General features: G+C 54.9%; 1 pseudogene; it reads right to left on the bottom strand.

Annotated features, from left to right (window-relative positions):
- Nucleotides 1-15830: 15830 nt before the first annotated feature.
- On the bottom strand, nt 15831-16796 carry LOC147976259 (uncharacterized; annotated as a pseudogene).
- Between the last annotated feature and the right edge of the window lie 8065 nt (nt 16797-24861).

Genomic DNA, 24861 nt, shown 5'->3' with positions numbered 1-24861 from the left:
AAATACAAGACATTTTAGATCATCGCCTTTGTTCTTAAATAAGTGTCTCAACCTTTACCACTTAGCATAACTTTATACTGAAATTAGTACAAAGTTGATATACTTGCTTTAGAACGGGGAAGTGCTTTTTTATATGCTTCTTATTCTTTTACTGGTTCTACCCTATATAGCTTGACCTGATCAATCGAGTCGGTCATGAAAACTAATACGTATGATCCCGGGGGGAGTGTCACACCTGCAATACGTGGATGACACATTCCTCCTCTTCAAGCCCGACACACACAGTATTGCATCGGTCAAGGCCATTCTGTTGTGTTTTGAACTCATGTCGGGGCTTAAAATCAACTTCCACAAGTGTGAAGTGGTGCCCACGGGGATGGACGCGGCCGAAAGTCAGCGGGTAGCCAACTTGCTTAACTGCAAACTTGGCCAGTTTCCGTTCACTTACCTCGGTCTCCCGATCGCGGCGAAGAAATGTTCGATCGCTGATTGGGAACCTCTCACCTCCAAGGTAGTGGGCAGGGTGTGTCCGTGGAGAGGTAGATTTATGTCTTCAGGGGCTAGACTAATCTTAACCAACTCCAGCCTCTCATCCTTACCTATGTTCTCTATGGGTTTGTTCTTACTGGCGGATGGGGTACACACTAAGTTGGATGCCCCGCCGTCCCGCTTCTTTTGGGAAGGAGCGGGACCTAAACGGAAATACCATATGGTCAAATGGCAGGCGTTTGTAGACCTAAAGCCCAGGGGGGCCTTGGGATCATCAACTCCAAGCTGATGAATATTGCACTCATGTGCAAATGGATCTGGAAGATGTCTCAGGGTGAGACTGGCCTCTGGATCAATCTCCTTCGTGCAAAATACTTCCCGAACGGAAATTTCTTCGAGGCGGCCTCCCGTGGGTCCCCCTTCTGGAACTCCATTCAAGCCCTAAAACCCTTCTTCGCCAGGGGCACGAAATTTGGGGTTAACAACGGGCGCTCCACGCGGTTTTGGCTAGACCTTTGGATTGGCCACCAACCCCTATGGTCGGAGTTTCGCCAACTCTACTCCATTGCAGTCGAGCCCAACCAACTGGTTGCTTCGGCTCTTAGCTCCTCCCCACCCTATATCAACTTCAGAAGGGAATTATCGGGGACGGAAATGGCGGAGTGGGACCGCCTCCGGGATCTGATCGTCGATGTTCGCCTGCCGGACTCCGCGGACACGGTCTCTTGGAGACTTTCGGGCTCCGGCAAATTCACTGTCAATTCCCTATACAGAGAGCTTACCCGCGGCCAGGTCCCTTCGGCTGCCAAGGGGCTTTGGAAGGCCAAAATCCCTCTCAAGATCAAGGTCTTCCTCTGGCAACTACGCCAAGATCGCCTTCCTACCTCTATCAACCTTGCCAAGCGCAACGGCCCCGCCTCCGGCCCTTGTGCTCTGTGTGGGGTTCCGGAAGATGCTGACCACGCTTTCTTCCGGTGCTCTTTGGCGCGCTTTGCCTGGAGCGCGGTCTGTGAGGCCGCGGGGATGGATTGGGATCCCCGCTCCCGAGCCGCGCTAGTGTCTTCTTTGTCATTGGTTCATGGCCCGGCTCGTCGGGTCATGTGGACGTGTGCGGCGGCCATGTTATGGGCTATCTGACATATTCGTAACAAGTTTACTATTAAGGGCGTATTTCCCTCGCATCCCGCTGACGTTATTTTCAAATGCATCGTTTTCTTGCAGCAATGGGCACCGCTGGGTAGACAACAGGACTCTGATCTTCATCGCCAAGCTCTTTGTCGTCTTCGCTTAGTTTACGCCGAGTCCCGCGCGCCGTCGTCCACGCCGTCTGCTGTCGCATAGGGATGGGCAGCCCCTTTTGGTTGTAGTTTCAGCCGAGCCTGCGTGCTCGTTTCGCTAGGCCGGCCGTGCCTTGTAACGTACTTTATTCCTCCTCCGGCTGCAGTTTTCTAGACCTGCTCGTTTTTTGTTTGGTACCGTGTGTTGGTCATGTGGTTGTCATACGCTGCTTATGTTGTGGGCTTTATTAATTTAAAGCCGGACGTTCCTGACGTTTATGTTCTAAAAAAAAACTAATACGTACGTGCGGACGACCAACGCGTACCGGCAGCGGTAGGTAACCAGCCGCAGTCGCTCGCTACCGAGGGGCATCTATCTAGAGTTTCTTGAACCTGGACAGCAGCCTCCCTTCAATCGGCAGCACAATAATTAGCAATCTCATCTTGCTAATTGCATCGTCCATGGCTAAATGCATGCCGAGTCCAACTAGAGTAGATGTCTAGTGCAGTGCACGTATGCATGTGAGTAGTTTAACTACCAGTAGTACTCCAGTTGTATATGGAGTAGTAGCTCTCTTTTCTTTTGCAACTTGTATCGCAAGGAAAACGTCCAGTTGCCGCCTTAACCGTGCCCGGGTTAAAGTTGATGGCCGAAGAGTCAAATAACCATGCATCAAGAAACACTTTTTCCGAACGTGTACACTTACGTGGGAGTGCACCGGATCAGACGCATGCGCTGTGCTGTTCGTGATGCCAATTTACTAGGAGAGGTTGGTGCCAAAGTGCCGAGCTTGGCAGCGTGCTCTCGTCAATTAGCCCCACCTACCTGAAATTGTTTTGCTGGTGAACCGTGAACGGATTGGATGATTGGATCCCTTGTGCATGGGTTTTGCAACAATCCATCCAAATCCAGGAGTCTCGGGTGCGATAGTGTGAAGCCACGCAAACAGCCGCGTCAAGTCCATACATAATTACGCGTGGAGCCCCGTAAATTACACCATACGGAATAAGTGTATCTTTTTTGGAATTTGGGAACCTAGTACATGCGCCAAAATACCTTTGTACACCTGAGCTCAAATGCTCATGATGTGAACAGTAAAAAACTGGAACTTTTTTGTTTCATCAGATTTGTTAGTTCACATCTAAATGTGAAATAATTACCTCACATCTAGCTTTTTAACCACATGATTTAGACATCAAGATTCGTATTTTTTGATCTTTTTTGTCATTTGGTGATGTTCCTGTATGCGTCGCTCGCGCAAGCGGCAGGTCGTGGCGTTTAAGACGTTTTTTTTCCACGGCATCGTGTATTGCCTCAGCGTGGGCTGTGGTCACAAGCGATTTTTAATTTATTTTTGTTTATTTTTCCTTTATAATTTTTCTTTTTTGTTCATTTATTTGTTTCAAATTGATAAACTTTTTAAATTCATGTTTTTTCTTCTCTTTTTCCATTTTTAATTTTTCAATTTTTATTTAAAATTCATGAATTTTTTCGCATATTTGTTAGTTGACTGTCTACTACCAAATAGGGGTTGTCTTTTTTCTTATCCCAATTGCAAGTCCATCCTTAACTTGTAATTGTGGCCCGACTTCTTTTCTCCCAGTTGCAATCTCATCCTTGATTCGCAACTGGGCCTCAACATTTTTTTTGTCAGTTGCAAGTCCATCATTGACTCGCAACTGGGGCCTAAACTTTTTTTGTTCCAGTTACAATCACACACTCGACATGCAACTGGGCCTCGACATTTTTTTGTCTCAGTTGTAGTCCCATCCTCGACTCGCAGCTGGGCCTCGACATTTTTTTGTCTTGGTTACAAGTCCAGCCTTGACTCATAATTGGGGCCCAAACTTTTTTTTGTCCTAGTTGGAAGTTCACCATCGACACACAACTAAGGTCGGACCTTCTTTTGGGCAGATCCTATTTCACGCCCCCAGGCGTCAAAAGGATGTGGCTCCGCTGAAGCCTGGCCACCCGACGCCCCAGTTTGGGCCGGCCCACCATCGGCTGCTTTTTATTCTTTTTTCTGTTTCTTTCATTTTTGTTTTTCTGCTTCTATTTCTTTCCCGTCTTTTTTTATTTTTCTTTATTTTTGTATATCATACACATTTCGTTGCATATTATATACAAACATGTTCATTGTATATTTAAGAAAATGTTCGTTATGTATTTTGAAATTATTCAACATATATTCACAAAAATGTTCAATGAGTATTTAAATATTGTTCAGCATATATCACCAAAATGTTCAATGTGTATTTAAATATTTGTTCAGCATACATTAAAAATGTTCAGTGTGTATTTAAAAATTGTTCAACATATGTCAAAAAACGTTCAATGTATATTTAAAAAGTGTCCACTATTTCAAATGTCAGTTTTTTTGTTCATGTTTTCAATAAATGTTCGTTTTTAAAAGTTTGATAAAATTTCTAAAAAAATCAATATTTCAAACGTTATGAAAAAAATTAAGAAAAATGTTCATTTCCCCCAAGAAATGTTGAAAAGTTTGAAAAAAGAAACGGACCTGCTGTTGTATATGGTAGTTTAATTGATCAGGCGATATATATTGGTTCTTAAAGTTGGGCGCCGAAAATCTAGCAGTAGTACGTGTCTGGTTTATTGGTTTGGACTAGGTCGGAGATAACGAGATCGAGCTCTCTTTCTGGCACAACAGTTTTCTGTTGATATTTTTTTACGTGCCTGGATTTCATTAGGTCCAACTGGGCCGGCCCGTTCGCGGTTCTGTTCAGCGAAGGGTCAACAGCTTGACGCTCGCGGGCGTCATACAGGAGCTCCCCTTCTTTTGTCCTAGTTGCAATCCCATCCTTGACTCGCAACTGGGCATCAATAGTTTTTTTTGTCTCAGTTGCAAGTCCACCCTCGACTCATAACTGGGCCAAAAAAAATCATCCTAGTTGCAAGTCCACCCTCGACTTGCAACGATCCAACATTTTTTGTCCCAGTTGCAAGTTGACCCTCGACTTACAACTGAAATCTGATCTTTTTAGTCCCAATTGCAAGTCCACCTTCGACTTATAACTAGGGCCTGACTTTTTTTGTCCCAGTTGCAAGTCCACCTTTTAACTAATAATCGGGCCCTACTTTCGTTTGACCTAACTGCAAGTCCAACATGAACTCGCAACTAGGTTTGACTCTTTTTTATCACAGTTGGAAATCCATCATTGACTCGCAACAGGGCTAAACCATTTTTTGTCTCAGTTGCAAATCCAATATTGACATGCAACTCGGCCCTTGATCTTTTTTTTGCTGCAGTTGCACGTTAAACAACGGCTCGCAACTGGGGTCTCATGCTTTTTGTTCGTCCTATTTGCAAGTCCACCATCGACATGCAACTAGCATGTTGATCTTTTTTTTGCCCCAATGTACTTTCTTAGAACTCACGAATATTATTCAAATTGGTATTTTTAATTCATGGACATTTTGGAGAAGCTAAAAAATTAACAAATCATTAACATATTTTCTATTCTTGAATTTTTTTAATACATGAACATTTTTAAGTTGTCAAAGAATTTTCAAATGCTTGAACATTTTTTGTATCATGGATACTTTTAAAATTCACAATATTTTTCTGAATTGATATTTATTTTAAATTGTTTTTAAATTCTCAAACATTTTTCAAAATTTTGAAAAATAAATAAATTCACAAACATTTTTCAGGTTCACAAATGGGGTAGCTTACCTAAAGGGCGTTCACCTAGAGGCAAGCTATATGATACTCAAGAAAAGAGCTAGAGGATGCATGCCAGGCTGGAGCGTGCATGGTGCATGCATGCACCACGTTGCTTGCAAACTTTGTTAATGAAGTTTAGCCCAGAATGTGAACTCCGTTTAGCTTGGGTGTCAAGCGATGGCACTGGCCAGCCAGCCACCGGTGAGTTCTTGATACCCAGCCAGGCATCAAGAGGAATAAATGGATTATTTCTTTCCTCACGTTAAACTTTTTCTCTAGTACAGTACTTGTATAGGAAAAGCCCAGCCCAAGCAAGAAACAACAACAAAGAACGACGACAAACAAAGACATGGAAAAAACGACCACGAAACCAGGAATTGAAACCAGATTTAGAAACACATGACTTCATGTTAGATGTGGATAATATCTACATCTAGATGCGACATAGTCAAACCTTTTTAATAAATATTTGTTGTGCATGTAAAATTTCATCACAAAATCACATTGATGAAACTCGTGGCAAAAAAAAGAAGAAGCAAAATCAGGACTCCAAAATACGTTTGAAAGTAACATTTTTAGAGCAATGATTTTTTACATGTCTTCCACCAATGTGATTTCATGATGGAATTTTGCATGCAACACATCTGCCCAAGAGAAAAAAAGGTTTTATTCCAGCACGATGCCACCAGTATATGCCCCTAGACAAAAGGAAGATGGTTAAGCATTTGGCCCCACTTTACAGCTACAACCGTAGTGACAAGGTTGCTATACACGGAGTATATGGAGTAGGGGTATAAAGAACAACGACGTTTATTTATTTAAGGAATAATTTTGATGGCTGGCAAGCAAAGTATCATGACCCATGTGTCGGTGGGAACGACACCTATGGGATCACAAGAATCCCTACTGTGGTTAGCGGGGCGCGGGGTCGTGAGAAGAGCGGATCAAACAGATAGCATACGGTTCATTTATCCAGGTTCGGGCCGCAAGGATGCGTAAAACCTTACTCCTGCTTTGGTGGATTGTATATCTGTGTTCTTGAGCTGGCTATGGGACGTGAGGAGCTCCAAAAAGCCAAATCCTTCCTCTGGTCGCCTTGGGCCTCATTTTATAAAAAAAAGGGTTGCCACAGTGGCACAGAGGAGGTGGAAAGGGTACAGTGCTGGAGGTTATCCCTCGCATCACATGACAAGGCGCATTTAATGCGTCTTGCTTAGGTGTCCTTGCTTTATCGGGGACGGGGGAGAAACCTGTCTCGTCCGTCGCCGCTCCTTCTTGTGTCGACACGCGCCCTGGCCAGCGACGCCTGCGATGCCATGTAGGTAGGCAGGCAGCTGAGGTGGCGCAGTGGTGGGTCTTCACGAATATCTGCATGCCGCCACGCGGGTGCCTGCCTAGCTGGTTGGGTCGGCAGCTACATGCATGCGGTGGTGGAGGTTTAGTCGGCGTGGGCCTGATGGTGGCCCTGCGGGTGTCCTCGGCAAGGGCCTTGCCGGGGCCTCGACAAGGGTCTTGCCGAGGCGCCTGCTGTCATCCCCGGCAAGGCGCTTACCGGGGGCCTTGTGGTTTTCCTCGGCTGGGATCCCGCCAAGGGTTGTCGTCTTCTTAGTGCGTATCTGATCTTGAATGTCTTCACAAAAATCTGCATGCCGCCACGGGGATGTCTCCTGAATCCTTGCCCTTTGGGGGCAGTGGACTCAAGGGTGATTTGCTCCATGCGCGGGACGAGTCGTCACGGCAAGGGTCTTGCCGGGGCTGCTAGAACTGTCTCCCGACAAGGATCTTGCCGGGGGAGTCCGCTTCGTCCCCTTTGCTCTTCGTGGTCTTGGCCTTGGCATCGTTCTAGTTCTCTTGAGCTTCGGTCTTACCCTGGCTCACCTCCCTTGCCTTGCTTGGTGTGGTGGTATCCGCGGCTCAGACTGCCCGTGCACAGTTATAGGGGTAGAAAAAGTGTACCCCTCTTTTTGTACACCGACAGGAGCCCCCGGGCCTAGGCCACACATAAGCGCAACGCGTTGTTGGGCTAGGCCCAAAAATGGTGCGCGGGCAGGCGGGGCGGTTTTTATCGCGATAAGATTCTTCGCGCGGTGCGCTTCCCACGATTCTCGCGCGTGGCGCGGCGTGGGGAGGCGCGTGTGACGTGGGCGGCATGCGTGGGGTTGGTTCCCCCAGACATGCGTCACATCGTAGTAAAGGGGCGGTTCGCGCCTTCCCCATAAACGGAGGGAGGCGTGGAGGCGCGACCCATTTACTGAATGGGGCTGAGGCGCGGTCTTCAAGGCGTCCACTCCCCACGATCACGGGGTGGGGAGTGGTCGTCTCGCCCGTCCCCTCGGTTCTGCACGTCCGCCACGTGTCTCCCATGCGCCTGGGGTGGCAAACGATGGAGGCGGGAAACCGGGCCGTCGCTGGTTGGGGCGGCGGGTCGGTCCTGGCTCCCTGCGCCTTCCGTATCTTGATTGGCCGAGCGGGACGGCCGAGCCTCAACCCCGATCCTTTATAAAGAGCGGGAGGAGGGATGGCGTCCCGCATTCTTTCATCTTCTTCTTCCTTCAGCTTCTGCTCCTCCCTTCCATCCGTCATGGAGAGAGGGAATCCCGGTCCTTCAACAGTGACGGCGAGGGTCGCCGCTCGACAGCGCGTCCCTCCTTCTCCTGCGCATGCGGTGGCAGAGCCAGCCGCGAGGGGAAGGGGGAGGGGGCGAGGCCGTGGGCGAGGCCGGGGCGCTCGGGGAAGGGGAGGACGGGGCGGCGCGCCGGCCTCGCCTCCGCCAGCAGCTCCTCCTCCAATGGAGGGCCATGTTGGGGATGACCCTTGTGAGTTCTTCGTCAGGCTGCGCCGGCCGCCGCGCCGTCGCCTTTGTCACCCAACTCCATTTGCACGGGAGATGGAGCTGGATCCGCCAGAGTCGTTGCGGCTGCACATGAGGGGCTGCGGGATCAGTGGCACGCGGGTCCGCGTCGACTTCCCCGCCCCTCACGTGATGTATCTTCGTCGGGGATGGAAGACGTTTGCTCATATCCACCGCTTGACGGAGGGGCTCACTCTCTATTTTAAGCTGATGGAGGGTGGCCTTCTCTCCGTCAAGGTCTTCGGACTCTTTGAGACCCGTGCAAGGTGCTGCGTGGAGAGCTCTTCTGATAGTGAAGACTCCTCCTCGGACGGGAGTGACGAGGAGGACAGCGGCAACGACGACGAAGGTAGTAGGCGGCAGGATGACGGGTCCGACTAGGTGTCGGGTGCCGCTCCGTGCGGCACCGGCGACCCCATCATCCGTGTCGCCGACTCCCTGAACTTCTTGGGGTCGTCTCCTTGGGCGGCTGGCATTGGGAGGCCGCGGAAGAGGAAGAGGGCGGGCGGCAAGGCAGTCAAGTCGAAGTACGCGGGCACCGATGCCTTCGACGCGTGCTGACGTCCTGCCGCCTCGTCTTCGAGCTCTGCTTCCAGCGCCGCCATCACCATCCAGCCTTTGGACGACCATCAAGATGTTCTCTTGGTGTCTTCTGCCACCCGTAGCTCGCCTAGGCGCTCCTTTTGTCCCTTTCGCCTCCTTGACCTGCCTCCTGAGGAGAGGGACAAGAAAGGGATTACGGGCACCTTATCTCTTTTTAGTTTGCAAACCTTCGGACCTTTGTTAAATTTAAAACTTGTAATCCCATCATTCATGTTTTTCATTCTCTATGGACTGTACCTGAGTGGAATGTTTTTTTAATGAAAAAGGGATACTTGCCGGGTCATTTGTTTCCGGATGGAACCCACGACAAGGAGTAAATCCTTGATATCTTCAAGATAAACATTTCCTTGCCCGGCAACAGGCCTTGCCGTCTCCCCACTTCCCTTTACCTTCCTCACGCCTTTGGCGGAGGCAGGGATGAGACGGGTTCAGGATCTGTCGGAGTAAATAGCCATGGGTAGCCTAGCCGGCTTCCCCTGGCCCTTCTGAAAAAGTTACGAGCCCGCCCGGCTCTCAAGAATCCAAGACGTGGGGCCGCCTTCCCCTAGCTGGCTGCAACCCAGGCCGGCTTTCGGAAGGCGGTCCGACTTTAGCCCTCACGAGAAGGCCGACTCCCAGAAGCCGGCCATGAGAAGGCCGACTCTAAGTAGCCGGCTCCCCATAAAGCGGTCAAGACCGTACCCACGAAGTTTGCACCCACCTAACGGCGGTGCGACGGGGCGTGGCTACAGTAAAGCCTGCCACCCCCGAATCCCGGAGCACGCCTGGCACAGTGCGCCGTACGGGGTAGGCGTGACCCGTCCGGTGCGGCACTGTTGCCATGTTGACTCTGGCATCACCCACGACGGGCCGCCAGCGTGGCCCCCCGACGGTGGGCCCCTTTGAGCAGAGAGACGTCCGAAGGCGGCCACACCTCCCACCAGTCGGCCCAAGACAGAGCCAGCTCCCTGCAGCCGGCTTGCCGCTTTCCTCGAAGAGGACGCCCCATTAAGGAGACAAGACGCGGTAAGGCTACAGCGATCGCCTGACAGGCGGCGGTACTGTAGCCGCGCTTAGCACGATGAAGCTCACGTCAACAAGATGGAGTCACAGTAACCAGCTGCCGACCAGGCCCTGGACAGTGGGGCCTGCCTGTCGACCAAGGGGCCGGCAGCCGGCGGGACCCACCAGTCGGCGGGCCCCAGTAGCCGGCGCAGAAGCCAGCGAGCACAGTCACAGACGGCTGGGCCCCATGCCCAGTCGGATTACCATTGTACCCCCGGGGGGTAGGCCTATATAAACCCCCCGGAGCAACCATGCAAAGGGTTCGACCCCCTGCTAGTTCTAGACACCACACAAGGAGAAGAAGCAGGCTAGCCATGCCCTTCTTCCTCCTTCCCCCAAACAGCTCAAGGAGCGTTGTGTAGCTACTTGATTCATCTAGCGAGCATGCGGAGACCCCGCAGAGCAGCAGTAGGGGTGTTATCTCCACGGAGAGCCCTGAAGCTGGGTAAGATCCGCCGGCGTGCATGTCTTCGCCTTATCCCGTTTCCAGGCACCGGCGATGTCTTACTGGCTCCCACAATGATAAGCCACTCGTTGGCATATGTCGCACCGCCGAGTACGAGGCGCTCATACACGGGCTCCGGCTTGCCAAAGAACTTGGCATTCGTCGGATCCTATGTTATGGCGACTCGGACCTGGTGGTCCAGCAATCATCCGGCGACTGGGACGCCAAGGACGCGAATATGGCGAGCTACCGCTTCCTGGTCCAACAACTCAGCGGATACTTTGAAGGATGCGAGTTCCTCCACGTACCACGAGCCGACAACGAGCCAGCCGATGCCCTGGCTCGAATAAGCTCCACTCGGCAAGCAATTCCAACCGGCGTCGCTCTACAACGCCTCGTCAAGCCGTCCATCAAGCCGTCTCCGGAATCCGATTCCATCTTCGTGCCGCCTGACTTCGATGCGGCCAGGTCCGGCTCGAAGAATCAAGTAGCCGACCCTAAGACCCCCATAGCCGGCCCGGCGACTTCGGCAGCCGGCTCGGGGACTTCGGCGGCTGGCTCGGGGACTTCGGCAATCAGCTCGGGGACTGCCACGACCGGCCCGGGGACTGCACCAGCACTACAGTCGGCGGCCGACTCCAGTACCTCACCGCCCAGCCCGCCCACCCTGGTGGCAGTAGCCACTTTGGCAGTAGAAGAAGTCGCGGCTCCATCATGGGCTCAGTCCATCCTTAATTTCCTAGTAAACCAAGACCTGCCGGCTGACGAAACAGAAGCAAGACAAGTCCAGCGTCGAGCCGGAGCGTACACAATCGTCAACAGAGAACTACTCAAGCGCAGCGTCACCGGAATCCTCCAACGGTGCGTCGAGCAAGAGAAGGGCATTGCAATCCTCACAGACATTCACCAAGGAGAATGCGGCCACCATGCGGCCTCAAGATCACTTGTCGCCAAAGCCTTCCGCCATGGTTTCTTCTGGCCGACTGCTTTGGATGACGCCAAAGAATTAGTCAAACACTGCAAGGGATGCCAACTCTTCAGCTCCAAGCAACACGTGCCGGCTTCGGCACTCAAGACCATTCCCCTCACTTGGCCCTTTGCCGTTTGGGGACTGGACATGGTGGGCCCATTCAAGATAGCGCGCGGCGGCATGACGCATTTGCTCGTCGCTGTGGACAAATTCACCAAGTGGATTGAGGCAAAGCCGATCAAGAAGCTGAATGGGCCGACTGCCGTGACGTTCATCACGGACATAACAACTCGGTACGGCGTGCCGCACAGCATCATCACCGACAATGGCACGAATTTTACCAAAGGAGCCTTGGCACGTTTCTGCGCAGCCCAAGGTATCCGGCTGGACTTAGCATCCGTCACCCACCCGCAGTCAAATGGCCAGGTCGAGCGAGCCAACGGCCTCATCCTCTCCGGTATCAAGCCTCAACTGGTCGTACCTCTGGAGCGCTCAGCCGGCTGTTGGCTCGCTGAGCTGCCGGCTGTCCTCTGGAGTCTGCGCACTACACCAAACAAGTCAACCGGCTTCACCCCTTTCTTCCTTGTGTATGGTGCCGAGGCGGTCATCCCAACTGACATCGAATTTGACTCGCCTCGAGTAACCATGTACACGGAAGCGGAGGCCAAGGAAGCATGAGAAGATGGCGTCGACTTGCTGGAAGAAAGCCGGCTGTTAGCCCTCAGCCGGTCTGCAATCTACCAGCAGGGTTTGCGCCGCTACCACAGCCGGAAGGTCAAGCCAAGATCTTTCCAAGAGGGCGACCTTGTGCTCCGGCTGATCCAGCGAACAGCCGGCCAGCACAAGCTCTCAGCCCCTTGGGAAGGCCCCTTCGTCATCAGCAGAGCTCTAGGCAACGACTCCTACTACCTGATCGATGCACAAAAGCCGAAGGCGCGCAAGAGAGACGACTCTGGCAAGGAGTCGGAACGACCATGGAACGCCAACCTCCTCCAAAGATTTTACAGTTGAAAGGCAGTATGTATCACGCTAACTTTTGTATTAAGTACAAGACAATAAGCCCCCCCGAGGAGGGCTCGGGGACTGCCATCCCTTATTTATGAATGAAAAGTATCATGCTTATGACCTTGTCGTATCATTTACTTATTCCGTCCGGCACCGAGTTCGACTAGTCGGCTCGGGGACTGGCGAACCGGAGTTATGTTAGAAGTCCTACCCGCAGTCAGACAAGTAGTGTGCCGGCTCTCAAGCCTTCTCTTGCCAAAAGTCGTAGTTCGAAGAACCGGCTGTCCGGCTGGCAAGAGTTAAAGGTAGGAACGGGCGCCCACACGAAAAACGGCTAGGGACTAACGGACTAATATAACAAAAGCCGGTTTTTCTCACACCGCCGACTGGCTACCAGAGTAGCCGGCCAGCCGGTTTCCATTCACTTCACTTTAGTCCAAGAAAGCTCAAGTACTTGCCTCCCCAAAGAGGGAAGGCGGCAAAGGAAAAAGCCTAAGGATAAAAAAGCATATGCGAATGGAAACCAAACATGCACATGATAATATTTACATAAAAAGACCTCCAAGAGGCCAGCATTCAACATAGTTTGGATACACCCCCAGTGGGTGGAATTGCGAAAACTTAACAAAGATTGTTCAAAGACAATAAAGCAGGAAAGATAAAGACGGCAGGTCAAGCTGGCGGAGCGGCCGACGAGCCAGACTGGTTGGCGGAGACGGTCGTGCCGGCTGAAGGAGCGGCCGGCTGACGAACTTCGGCTTGGTCGCCGCCTCCCGTAGAGGGCGCGCTTCCACGCGCCTCGTTGCTGGAGGCACGGTCGGCCTGAGGTCGGCTGGTTGTTCCACCAGCCGGCTCGACGTCTCCGCCGTCCTCGTCTTCGTCTTCTTCGCCCTCGTCGCTGGAGGCAATCTCCTCCGCCGAGTCCTCGCCCACCGCCGGGTTCAGCCCGAACCACTCCTCCGGCTGAGCAACACCGTCATCATCGATTTCGGGTGCGAAAACGCTGATGTCGGTGCACTCGGCGATCGTCGAAGCCCGCTGGGCGATAACCGGCCTCACCTCCTCCAGCTCCGCGTCGGCCTCCATCCGCCAAGTGCGCAGCTGGTCCAGGCTCAGCCCTGGGTACCAAGCCCGAACGAATTCCAACGCCCGCCCGGCTCCGAGGCGGGCCGCTGACGCTTTCCAAGCCTCGAAGCGACCAACTGCGACTTCCAGCCAGTCGGCAGTTCGGCTTGGGGTGCGGGGGATCGTCTCGCCGGGCCAGAGGGCGGCCAACACTTGCGCCCCGACACGTTGGAGCCGGCGAAGCATCCGATGAGCCGGCTGCAACCGTGCCTGGACAGCCAGGAGCTGCTCCTCAAGGGTTCGGTTTGCATCCGGCGCAATGTCGGCCCCCGCTTGACGGCGCGCCTCGCGATGGGCCTCAATGCTTTGGGTGGCGAAGGCGGAGTAGCCCGCGAAGTAATCTGCAAGAAACAACAAGCAACAGCTCAAGATAAGTCAAAAAACCCAGGCGGCAAGGGGCAGGAGAAGGGCTAAGAAGGCAGCTTACCGTCGATCAAGTCTTCGATCCGGCCGAAGCCTTCATCCAGGGCTCGTCGGGTCTCAGACCAGCTCGCCGCCTCCATCTCATACTCCGCCAACAAGGCAGCTTCACTTTCCCGCGCCGCCTGCAGGGCCGCTTTGTGGCTCTCCTCTTGGTCGGCCAGCTTCTTGGCTAGGCGATCCCGTTCCTGGACCAAGGCAGCGCACTCGGCCTCCTTGCTGTGAAGGGAGGCCTTCGCTTCGCCAAGCTCCTTCCTCAAATCGGCATTGGCCCCTGAAGACAAAGAAAAAGAAAAACCAATAAGAAAAGAGTCGTCAAGAAAGATCCGACCCGACTGCACAGCAGTCGGCCCGAATCTCGGGGACTACACCTAGTGGGTGCGCTGACGTGCCCCCACAGGAGACAGACAAAATCGAGTACTTACTTCGGCTGTCGGCCAGGTCGTCGGCCCGCCGGCTCAACTCCCGAGCCTGGGAGTCGAAGGCGGCAGCACGAAGGTTGTGGTATTCCTGAAAGTTTAGAAAGAAAAGCAAAGTAAGGTGGCCGTCGAGAAAGATCCGACCCAACTGCGCAGCAGTCGGCCCGAATCTTGGGGACTACACCCAGTGGGTGCGCTGACGCGCCCGCACGGAAGAAATTAAGAAAGCAAAGCAGCCAAGAACGAAGGATTCACCCGGATAGTGGCTCGCGTTGACAAGAACTCTTGGTTGAGCTGTTGCAGCAGGGCGGCCTGAGCTTGTAGCCGGCTCCGGACCCCTTGAGCCGCCGCATCCAGCTCGCCAGTCCCCCAGCTGGGAGTCCACTCGGACATGGCGGTGCTGGCCGCCTCCAGATCTTCCACCAACTGGCCTGCGCCCGCGGCTCGGCGCAACTCCGGCGGGGCGGCGCCTCCCCCTGCGCGCCGGCCCGTCGCCGGCTGCACCTCGAGGCCGGCTCTGTTCTCCGGCTCACCTCCGGACGGCTCCTCTGGCGCCGCTGACGATTGACCGCCTTGGCCTGCTCCGGTTGGCGCTGCTGGCGGCGCTCTCCCTGCCAAGACCACGGGGTCCTCCTCCCTCTCCAACAGCGGCGGGTCTTGGACGATCTCCTCCGCCAAGGGCAACGGGGTGTCGGGGGCTACAGCTCGGAGAGGAATGGCGAGCAGTGGAGGCTGGTCGCGCGAGCTTTCCGCCTCCGTCTCCACGGTAGCCGCCTCCGTCTGGGCCTTGGCCGCCGCTTCGGCCTGCTCCCTCGCCGCCTGGGCGGCCGCCTTCTCCGCCGCCTCGCGCTCCTCCCGCGCTTCGCGGGCGTTCCGCTCTGTGGCCTCCCTGAGATCGGCGCGGGGGTCCACGCGGCGGGAGCTCGAAGACCCTCCAGCCGGCCCCACGACGGAGCCGCCCAGGCCCCGCTCAAGGGAAAGCGGCGCCCTGTCCAGCAAGCGAGGAAAAGTTAAGAAGAATATTCGAAGAGAGAATGATGACAAGAATGCGGCAAGGCAATTGAAGACTTACGCCGAGACCGCCTGGGGCTGCTTCACCGCCTTACGGAAGCGGGCCGCCTTCGCGGCCGCCTCGTCTCGCTTTGTCGCCGCGGTGGAGGGCTTGGACTTCTTCGGCCGACTGCTGAAGAGGCCTAGAGCGGCCTGACGCTTCTGCACACCGCCGGCAGCCGGCGCGACAGACGAGCCCGCGCCCTGTTGGTCGGCCGCCGGCTGGCGACGCGGGGCGACTTCGGCTTCGAAATCGTCCGGCCAGTCCTCGAAGCTCGCGGTGAACCTTGAGCCTCCGGGCTCGGCGCTGTCCCCCACGACGGCGTCTTCCATGGCGGCCGCCCCCCAAGTCCGGGTCGTCAATGTCATCCGTTGTGCGGTTGGGGGCGTACTGGCGTTCAATTCCCGCCGCCCCAGCCGGCGGCGCAAGAAGAGGGTTCTGCTCAAAAGAACCGACTAGTCAGAAGTCGGCCGTCATGAAACCGGCCGACGACAAAAAGAAGATAAAGAGAGAAACTTACCACGGGCGGAGGATTGGCGCGAGAATACGGCGCCTTGCCGTATTGCCAGTCCCCAGCAAGCTTGCAGTTGGCGATGTAGTTAACCATGAGCGCCACTTCCGCGTGGGGCATTTCCCATGTGCTCAGACGGCTTGGGTCGAAGCGGCCGCTCATCTGACACATCATATGGGGCCGACTTTGGAGAGAAAGGATCCGGCGCTCCACGAAGGCGGCCACCAAGTCGGCCCCGCGCAAGCCTTCCGACTGAATCAACACCCGAAGCCGGGAGATGGCGGCGTTCCCGGCCGGAGTCAATGACCGGGACCGGAAGCTCCACGAGGGCTGCCTCCCAGCCGGCGGGCCGGCTACGTAAGCCGGTAGGTTGATGTAGTCTCCTTACTCGGCGACGTTCTTCACATAGAAATAAGATCTTTGCCAAACCTTCACCGACTGGATCAGGGGGATGGGTGGGAACGGGTTGTTCTCGCTCGCCCTCCTCATGGCGATGAAGGCTCCGCAGGGGGCGGGCACGCCGGCGACGACCGTGCCGAGCTTGCTCTGGAAGAACTCTCCCCAGAGCTCCAGTGTGGGGAGTAGCCCCAAGAAGCCTTCGCAGAGGGAGACGAAGGCCGACAGCAGCATCACCGCATTGGGCGTTAGGTGATGCGGCTGGAGGTTGTAGAACTCCAGGAAAGAGCGCAGAAACCCGCTCGCCGGAAGCCCGAAGCCGCGCAGGCAGTGCGAGCGGAAGATGACCCGCTCGCCCTCCTCCGGCGCCGGCGAGATCTCCTTCGCGGGCGCCAGGCGGACCTGTACGCGGTCGGCGCCGGGCAGGCGCCGGGTCTGGCGAAGGAACTCCACGTGGTCTTCATGGACGTTGGAGCCGTCCCACGAGCTTGACAACGCCATGGGAGCGAGGCGGTGTAGAGACGCGACGGCGCTGAGACGGGAAGCTGCGACGGCAGCGAGAGGAAGAAGACGAGGGTTAGGAGGGGCGGAGCGGGAGGGAGCGTGCGAACCTCTGTCGCTCTCCCTCCTCCCCCTACTTATAGGCTCACGTGGCGGAGCCGAGGAGGCGCGGCGTGGGGAAGTGTGGGGATCGATTGTGCCCACTCCCCACGTCCCGCGATTATTGAGCCTTAACGGCAAAACGAAACTGCCTTGAGAAGGCGAGCGGCCCCTGTGGGCCACGGAAGATCCGCGCTCGGACCAAGGCTCGCGAGTGGCGGGCCCGGGCCTGCGGCGGCGTCCCGTCGCGCGCATGCGCTTGCAGGATCTCGCCGCCACGTGGCCGCGGGAGGGCTCGTAGTCGGCACGCGGGTTGCCCCCCCTCCTCTCGCCAACAAGACGCGGGGCTCTCTAAAGTCGGCGTACACCCGCTAAGCCGGCTCTTGAGGATGGGAAGCTGACCAAGCTTCTCATCCCCCTGCTCACCTCGGAGCTCGATCAGCTTCGGGGACTACTGTCGGAGTAAATAGCCATGGGTAGCCTAGCCGGCTTCCCCTGGCCCTTCTGAAAAAGTTACGAGCCCGCCCGGCTCTCAAGAATCCAAGACGTGGGGCCGCCTTCCCCTAGCTGGCTGCAACCCAGGCCGGCTTTTGGAAGGCGGTCCGACTTTAGCCCTCACGAGAAGGCCGACTCCCAGAAGCCGGCCATGAGAAGGCCGACTCCAAGTAGCCGGCTCCCCATAAAGCGGTCAAGACCGTACCCACGAAGTTTGCACCCACCTAACGGCGGTGCGACGGGGCGTGGCTACAGTAAAGCCTGCCACCCCCGAATCCCGGAGCACGCCTGGCACAGTGCGCCGTACGGGGTAGGCGTGACCCGTCCGGCGCGGCACTGTTGCCATGTTGACTCTGGCATCACCCACGACGGGCCGCCAGCGTGCCCCCCCGACGGTGGGCCCCTTTGAGCAGAGAGACGCCCGAAGGCGGCCACACCTCCCACCAGTCGGCCCAAGACAGAGCCGGCTCCCCGCAGCCGGCTTGCTGCTTTCCTCGAAGAGGACGCCCCATTAAGGAGACAAGACGCGGTAAGGCTACAGCGATCGCCTGACAGGCGGCGGTACTGTAGCCACGCTTACCACGATGAAGCTCACGTCAACAAGATGGAGTCACAGTAACCAGCCGCCGACCAGGCCCTGGACAGTGGGGCCTACCTGTCGACCAAGGGGCCGGCAGCCGGCGGGACCCACCAGTCGGCGGGCCCCAGCAGCCGGCGCAGAAGCCGGCGAGCACAGTCACAGACGGCTGGGCCCCGTGCCCAGTCGGATTACCATTGTACCCCCGGGGGTTAGGCCTATATAAACCCCCCGGAGCACCCATGCAAAGGGTTCGACCCCCTGCTAGTTCTAGACACCACACAAGGAGAAGAAGCAGGCTAGCCGTGCCCTTCTTCCTCCTCGCCCCAAACAGCTCAAGGAGCGTTGTGTAGCTACTTGATTCATCTAGCGAGCATGCGGAGACCCCGCAGAGCAGCAGTAGGGGTGTTATCTCCACGGAGAGCCCCGAAGCTGGGTAAGATCCGCCGGCGTGCATGTCTTCGCCTTATCCCGTTTCCAGGCACCGGCGATGTCTTACTGGCTCCCACAATGATAAGCCACCCGTTGGCATATGTCGCACCTACCACCCGACAGGCTCCTTGTTTCATCCTTTCGCTGCCGCGACTACGACCAAACTTGGCCCCAGAAACGAGCCCTAGGGCCTAGAGTTAGGGGAGCACGGTAGCTTAGGGGAAAACGAGGTTTCACATACCTCAGTCCATAATGGAATGCATGATAAGGGATGAAGAACTTATCTGAAGCTGCAGTCCCCGGCAACCCTGGTTCGCCGTGGGTGAATCTTTGCTCTTGCAGCCCCCGGCAATACTGGCTTGCCGGGGGCTAGATGCTGGTCCGTTCCTCTTTTTTTCTCCCCAAGTGGTTCGCACGGATATCTGTGTGTCCTGTGAACCAAAGAAGACAAAAGAAAGACAAAGAGACGCACACTCGGCCTCTAAGCTAGGGGTTAGTCGCCGCTAAGCACTATCAACCCTAACCAAGGACGAGACTCGACCTAGCATGCATGCTATAACTTAGGCGCCAGCGCTTCATTTATTTATGCTCAGGGTCTGCGCCTGGCTTTGTACAAAGGGTTACATGCGTCATCGGCAAGGCTCGTACAAAAGGTGGCTTGCCGGGGGACCCGGCAAGCCGCGCCTCATGGGTAAAACTTGCGAAGATGCTCAATGTTCCAGGAGTTACTCACCGGAACGGCATCTTCGGTCTCCAGGCGGACTGCATCGGGCCTGGTGACTCGTATTACCCGATAAGGGCCTTCCCATTTTGGCGTCAACTTGTTGGAATTCTTGGCCGATTGAACGCGCCGAAGAACAAGGTCGCCTTCCTCAAAGCTTCGGGTATGAACCTTGCGACTATGGTAGCGGCGCAAGGCTTGCTGGTAGCGCGCTGCTCTCACAGCCGCCCGAAGACGATCTTCCTCAAGGAGCGTTGCGTCATCTTGCCGCAATTGCTCTTACTCAAGCTCGTCATAAGCGAGTACTTGAGGTGACCCGTATATGAGTTTCGTGGGGAGAACTGCTTCTGCCCCGTATACCAGGGCAAAGGGTGTCTGGCCGGTGGCTCGATTTGGTGTCATTTTGATTGACCAAAGAACCGCCGGCAATTCATCAATCCAGCGCCTTCCACTCTTGTGCAGTCTGTCAAAGGTCTTTGTCCTCAGGCCTCGCAGTACTTCAGCATTTGCCCTCTCAGCTTGACCATTGCTTCGTGGGTGAGCAATGAAAGCGAAACAGACCTTGTTGCCGAGGTCTTGAATATATTGCATGAAGGTGTGGCTTGTGAACTGTGTGCCGTTGTCGGTGATAACCCTATTGGGTACACCAAAACGGCACACCAGTCCTTTGAAGAACTTGACGGCTGACTGTGCTGTGACCTTCCTCACTGCTTCCACTTCTGGCCACTTTGTGAACTTGTCGATTGTAACATACAAGTACTCAAAGCCCCCGACAGCGCGGGGGAAAGGGCCCAGTATGTCGATCCCCCAGACCGAGAAAGGCCGGGAGAGAGGAATGGTTTGAAGGGCTTGAGCTGGGTGATGAAGCTTCTTTGAATGGAACTGACACGCTTCACACCTGGTGACTAGTGACGTTGCATCCTGAAGGGCGGTGGGCCAGAAGAAGCCTTGCCGAATGCTTTGCCGGCAAGGGCCCTTGACCCGATGTGGGATCCACATATGCCTCCATGTATCTCCGCCAACAGCCCCAGTCCTTCCTCTCGAGGGATACACTTCAATTTCACGCCGTTCGGCCTCTTTCTGTACAGGACGTCATCGACGAACTGGTACATAGTAGAGCGACGGGCTACTTTTTCCGCTTCTTCCTGCTCCTCAGGAAGTTCCCCTGTTTGGAGGAATCGGACGGTATGCTGTGCCCACGCTGGAACCTGGGGCTCGACGGCGGGGACTAAAGGCATTTCCTCCGCTATCGGAGCGGCTGTCTCCATGGCAAGAGCTTGATGCTCTGTCGGAGCTAGCCGTCCCGTGGCGGGCTCAGTGTCTCCGGCAACATCCTTGCCGGCGGCTTCCGGGAACTTGGCGGGAAAGTATTTGCCGGGCCCTGATTTTCTCCTCTTATTCTGCTCTGTTGATGGATCAACGGATGGCTGAGTTAGCCGAAGCACAAAGGTACCTGGTTCCACAGGTAGCTTGAGGGCAGCGCGTTTTGACAGGTAATCGGCGATATCATTCTCCGCTCGGGGAACGTATTCTGTCTGTATACCGTCAAAACGCTCTTCCAGCTTTCTCACTTCATCGACGTAGGCCTTCATCAACGGGCTCTGGTAATCCTTGTTGACTTTCTTGACGGCAAGTTGCGAGTCGCCTCTGACGACAAGTTTCTTGATTCCGAGGTCTGCCGCGATCCTAAGACCGGCAAGCAGCCCTTCGTACTCAGCCGTATTGTTTGTTGACACCTCCCTGGGGAAGTGCATCTGGATCACGTACTTGAGGTGCTCTCCGGTGGGCGCGACAAGCAGTACGCCAGCCCCGGCGCCCTGTAAGGAGAAAGCTCCAGCAAAGTACATGATCCAGTCGCAACTTGCCTCCTTGCCGGGGAGAGCAGTCTCTTGGGTTTCTTCATCAGGCGTCGCGGTCCATTCTGCAACGAACTCCGCCAGGACTCGGCTTTGAATCGTCGAGGTACTCTCAAACTTGAGGCCAAAGCTGGACAGTTCTAGTGCCCACTCTATGATCCTTCCCGTTGCGTCTGGATTATGCAATATCCGTTGCAGAGGGAGGCGAGTGACGATAGTGATTTCGTGCGCCTAGAAGTAGTGACGTAGCTTCCTCGAGGCCATAAGAAGGCCGAAGAGCAGTTTCTGCACACCGGAGTACCTCGATCTAGCCCCCTGCAGGAGGAAACTAACAAAGTAGACTGGGTGCTGCATCATTTTCTTCTTCGGCGGCACTTCAATTGGCTGCGTCGTCTCGGCATCGGTGGCATCGGGCTCCGTCGCTGCTATTACCTCATCATCAATTTCTCTCTGCGCCACTAGTGCGGCGCTGACCACCTGGTTCGTTGCCGCCAGGTACAGCAGCAACGGTTCTTGTGGCCTAGGCACAACTAGTATTGGCGCGGAGGAGAGGTACCTCTTCAAATCTTGCAATGCTGCTTCGGCTTCTGGCGTCCACTCCATCGGGCCCGCCTTTTTCAAAATCTTGAAAAAGGGAAGGGCGTGCTCGGCGGACTTGGAAATGAACCTGCTCATGGCGGCAACGCAACCAGCAAGCCGACGCACATCCTTGACTCGCTTGGGCGCTTCAATCTGCTCTATAGCTTTGATCTTGTCCAGATTGGCCTCTATCCCATGCTGTGACACAAAGAACCCGAGAAGCTTGCCAGACGGGACGCCGAAGACGCACTTCTCAGGGTTCAGCTTGAGATTGATCTTGCGTAGGTTTGCAAATGTTTCTTGTAAATCTGATATGAGGGTTGCCCTGTTCTTGGTTTTGACCACTATATCATCCATATAAGCTTCCATATTTCTATGGAGCTGGGGTTCAAAACCAATCTGGACCGCCCTTGCAAACGTTGAACCAGCACTCTTCAACCCGAAAGGCATCCGTATAAAGCAATACGTACCACATGGGGTGATGAATGCCGTTTTCTCTTCATCTTCCCTTGTCATGGAGATCTGGTGGTAGCCGGAGTAGGCATCGAGGAATGACAACAGATCACACCCAATTGTGGAGTCAACAATCTGGTCGATGCGCGGCAACGGGAAGGGGTCTTTGGGACAAGCCTTATTAATATCTGTGTAATCAATACACAACCTCCACTTCTCATTTGCCTTGCGCACTACCACCGGATTGGCCAACCACGTTGGATGGAGCACTCCTCTTATCAAACCCGCTGCTTCCAGTTTCTGGATCTCCTCTGTGATGAACTCTTGTCGTTCCAAAGCTTGCTTTCTGACCCTCTGCTTGACGGGCCGCGCATGAGGACAGATAGCAAGGTGGTGCTCAATCACCTCCCTGGGAACGCCGGGGATGTCGGATGCTTGCCATGCAAACACATCGACATTCGCCCGTAGGAAGGTGACGAGCGCGTCTTCCTATTTGTCGTCAAGGGTGGAGCTTATGGTAAAAGCTCCTCCCATGCCGTCCTCCTTGACAGAAACCTTCTTGGTTCCCGGCGGTGTGGCCCTGGACTTCTTGTTTCTGTCGGCGGAGCTCTCTGGCACGTCCTCGACGAGTGCGCTACACTCCGAAGAGGTGCGCTTGCCGGAGTGGGTGCCTGAGGTCTCACCGGTCTTCTTCTTTTGCCTTCTCGGGCCTCCAGCGGCAGGAGCAAGCACCTTAGCAGTGGCGGCTGATGCAACTGCTTGTTGGTAGAGTTGGTCAGCGCAAATTAGCGCATCCTTCTTGTCTGATGGGACGGTGATGATCGTCACATGCCCCAGCATCTTCAGGGTGTTGTAGGCGTAATGTGACGCCGCCATGAACTTGGCCAGCGCTGGGCGGCCAAGGATCCCGTTGTAAGGCAAGGGGATCTTGGCAACGTCGAACACAATCCTTTCTGTCCTGTAGTTCAGATCACTCCCAAAAGTCACGGGCAACGTGACCTTTCCCTTTGGTTGACTTCTTCCTGGGTTGACCCCCTGAAACGTGCCCGTCTCTTCGAGGTCTTCATCAGGAATCTGCAATTTCTCGATCACGGCAGGCGAGATTAAGTTCAGACTGGCCCCGCCATCGACTAGCATCTTCGTCACCTTGAGATTGCGTATTGTTGGTGAAACCAACAATGGCAAGCACCCGACTGCAGTAGTGCGATCAGGGTGATCCTCAGTGTCAAAAATGATAGGTGTGCTGGACCACTTCAGCGGCCTTTGGGCATCAAACGACGGTTCCGCCGATGTAATCTCACGCGCCCACTGTTTAAGCTGGCGGTGAGAGGTATGCAGCGAGGCGCCGCCATCGACGCACATGGACCTCTGCTTCTCATACTCCTCCTTGTCCCGCCTCTCATATTCAGCCCTCTGCTTCTCAGCAAGGAGCTCAACCTATCGGCGGTTCTGGAGATCATGGCCTTTGGTGCGATGGATCTTGCAGTATTGCTTGTCGGAGTTTCCTGGCTTCTCGGCAACCGCCAAGGCCCAGCAGGCGACACATCCGGCAATTTCCTTGCCGGGGTCATCTGCCTTGGTTTTCTTGACGGAGCCGGCGTCGTCATATCCCTCGACGGCAAGCACAACTTTATCTTTGCGCTTCCTGTTGCGGCGCTGGCCTTTCTTCGCCGGGGCGGCAGTATCCTCATCTGAGTAGTCGGTTTCCACGCCGGCATCTTCGCCGGGGTACTTCCTTCCCTCTTCAGCTCTGGCACATCTGTCAACAAGAACATAGAGTTCGGCCACATCTTTCACCTTGTTCATTGTGTTGGGGAACGTAGTAATTTCAAAAAAATTCCTATGCACACGCAAGATCATGGTGATGCATAGCAACAAGAGGGGAGAGTGTGATCTACGTACCCTTGTAGATCGACAACGGAAGCGTTTGGTTGATGTAGTCGTACGTCTCCACGGCCCGACCGATCAAGCACCGAAACTACGGCACCTCCGTGTTCTAGCACACGTTCAGCTCGATGACAATCCCCGGACTCCGATCCAGCAAAGTGTCGGGGAAGAGTTCCGTCAGCACGACGGCGCGGTGACGATCTTGATGTACTACCGTCGCAGGGCTTCGCCTAAGCACCGCTACAATATTATCGAGGACTATGGTGGAGGGGGGCACTGCACACGGCTAAGAATATGATCACGCGGATCAACTTGTTTGTCTAGGGGTGCCCCCCTGCCCCCGTATATAAAGGAGCAAGGGGAGGAGGCCGGCCGGCCCCTATAGGCGTGCCAGGAGGAGTCCTCCTCCTAGTAGGAGGAGGACTCCTACTAGGAGGGGGAAAGAAGTGGGGAGGGAGAGGGAAAGGGGGGGGCGCCGCCCCCTCTCCTAGTCCAATTCGGACCAGGGGGGAGGAGGTGCGCAGCCCACCTCTGTCTGCCCCTCTCTCTCTCCACTAAGGCCCATATGGCCCATTACTTCTCCCGGGGGGGTTCCGGTAACCCTTCGGCTCTCCGGTTTTCTCCAAAATCACCCGGAACATTTCCGGTGTCCGAATATAGCCATCCAATATATCAATCTTTATGTCTCGACCATTTCGAGACTCCTCGTCATGTCCGTGATCACATCCGGGACTCCGAACTAACTTCGGTACATCAAAACTCATAAACTCATAATATAACTGTCATCGAAACCTTAAGCGTGCGGACCCTACGGGTTCGAGAATAATGTAGACATGACCGAGACACGTCTCCGGTCAATAACCAATAGCGGAACCTGGATGCTCATATTGGCTCCTACATATTCTACGAAGATCTTTGTTGGTCAGACCACAAAACAACATACGTTGTTCCCTTTGTCATCGGTAT

Source organism: Triticum urartu, chromosome 4A (assembly GCF_056163025.1).
Source record: "Triticum urartu cultivar PI428250 chromosome 4A, HENAU_Tu73, whole genome shotgun sequence".
NCBI classification, from domain to species: Eukaryota; Viridiplantae; Streptophyta; class Magnoliopsida; order Poales; family Poaceae; genus Triticum; species Triticum urartu.
This window is presented reverse-complemented; position numbering and strand designations above follow the sequence as displayed.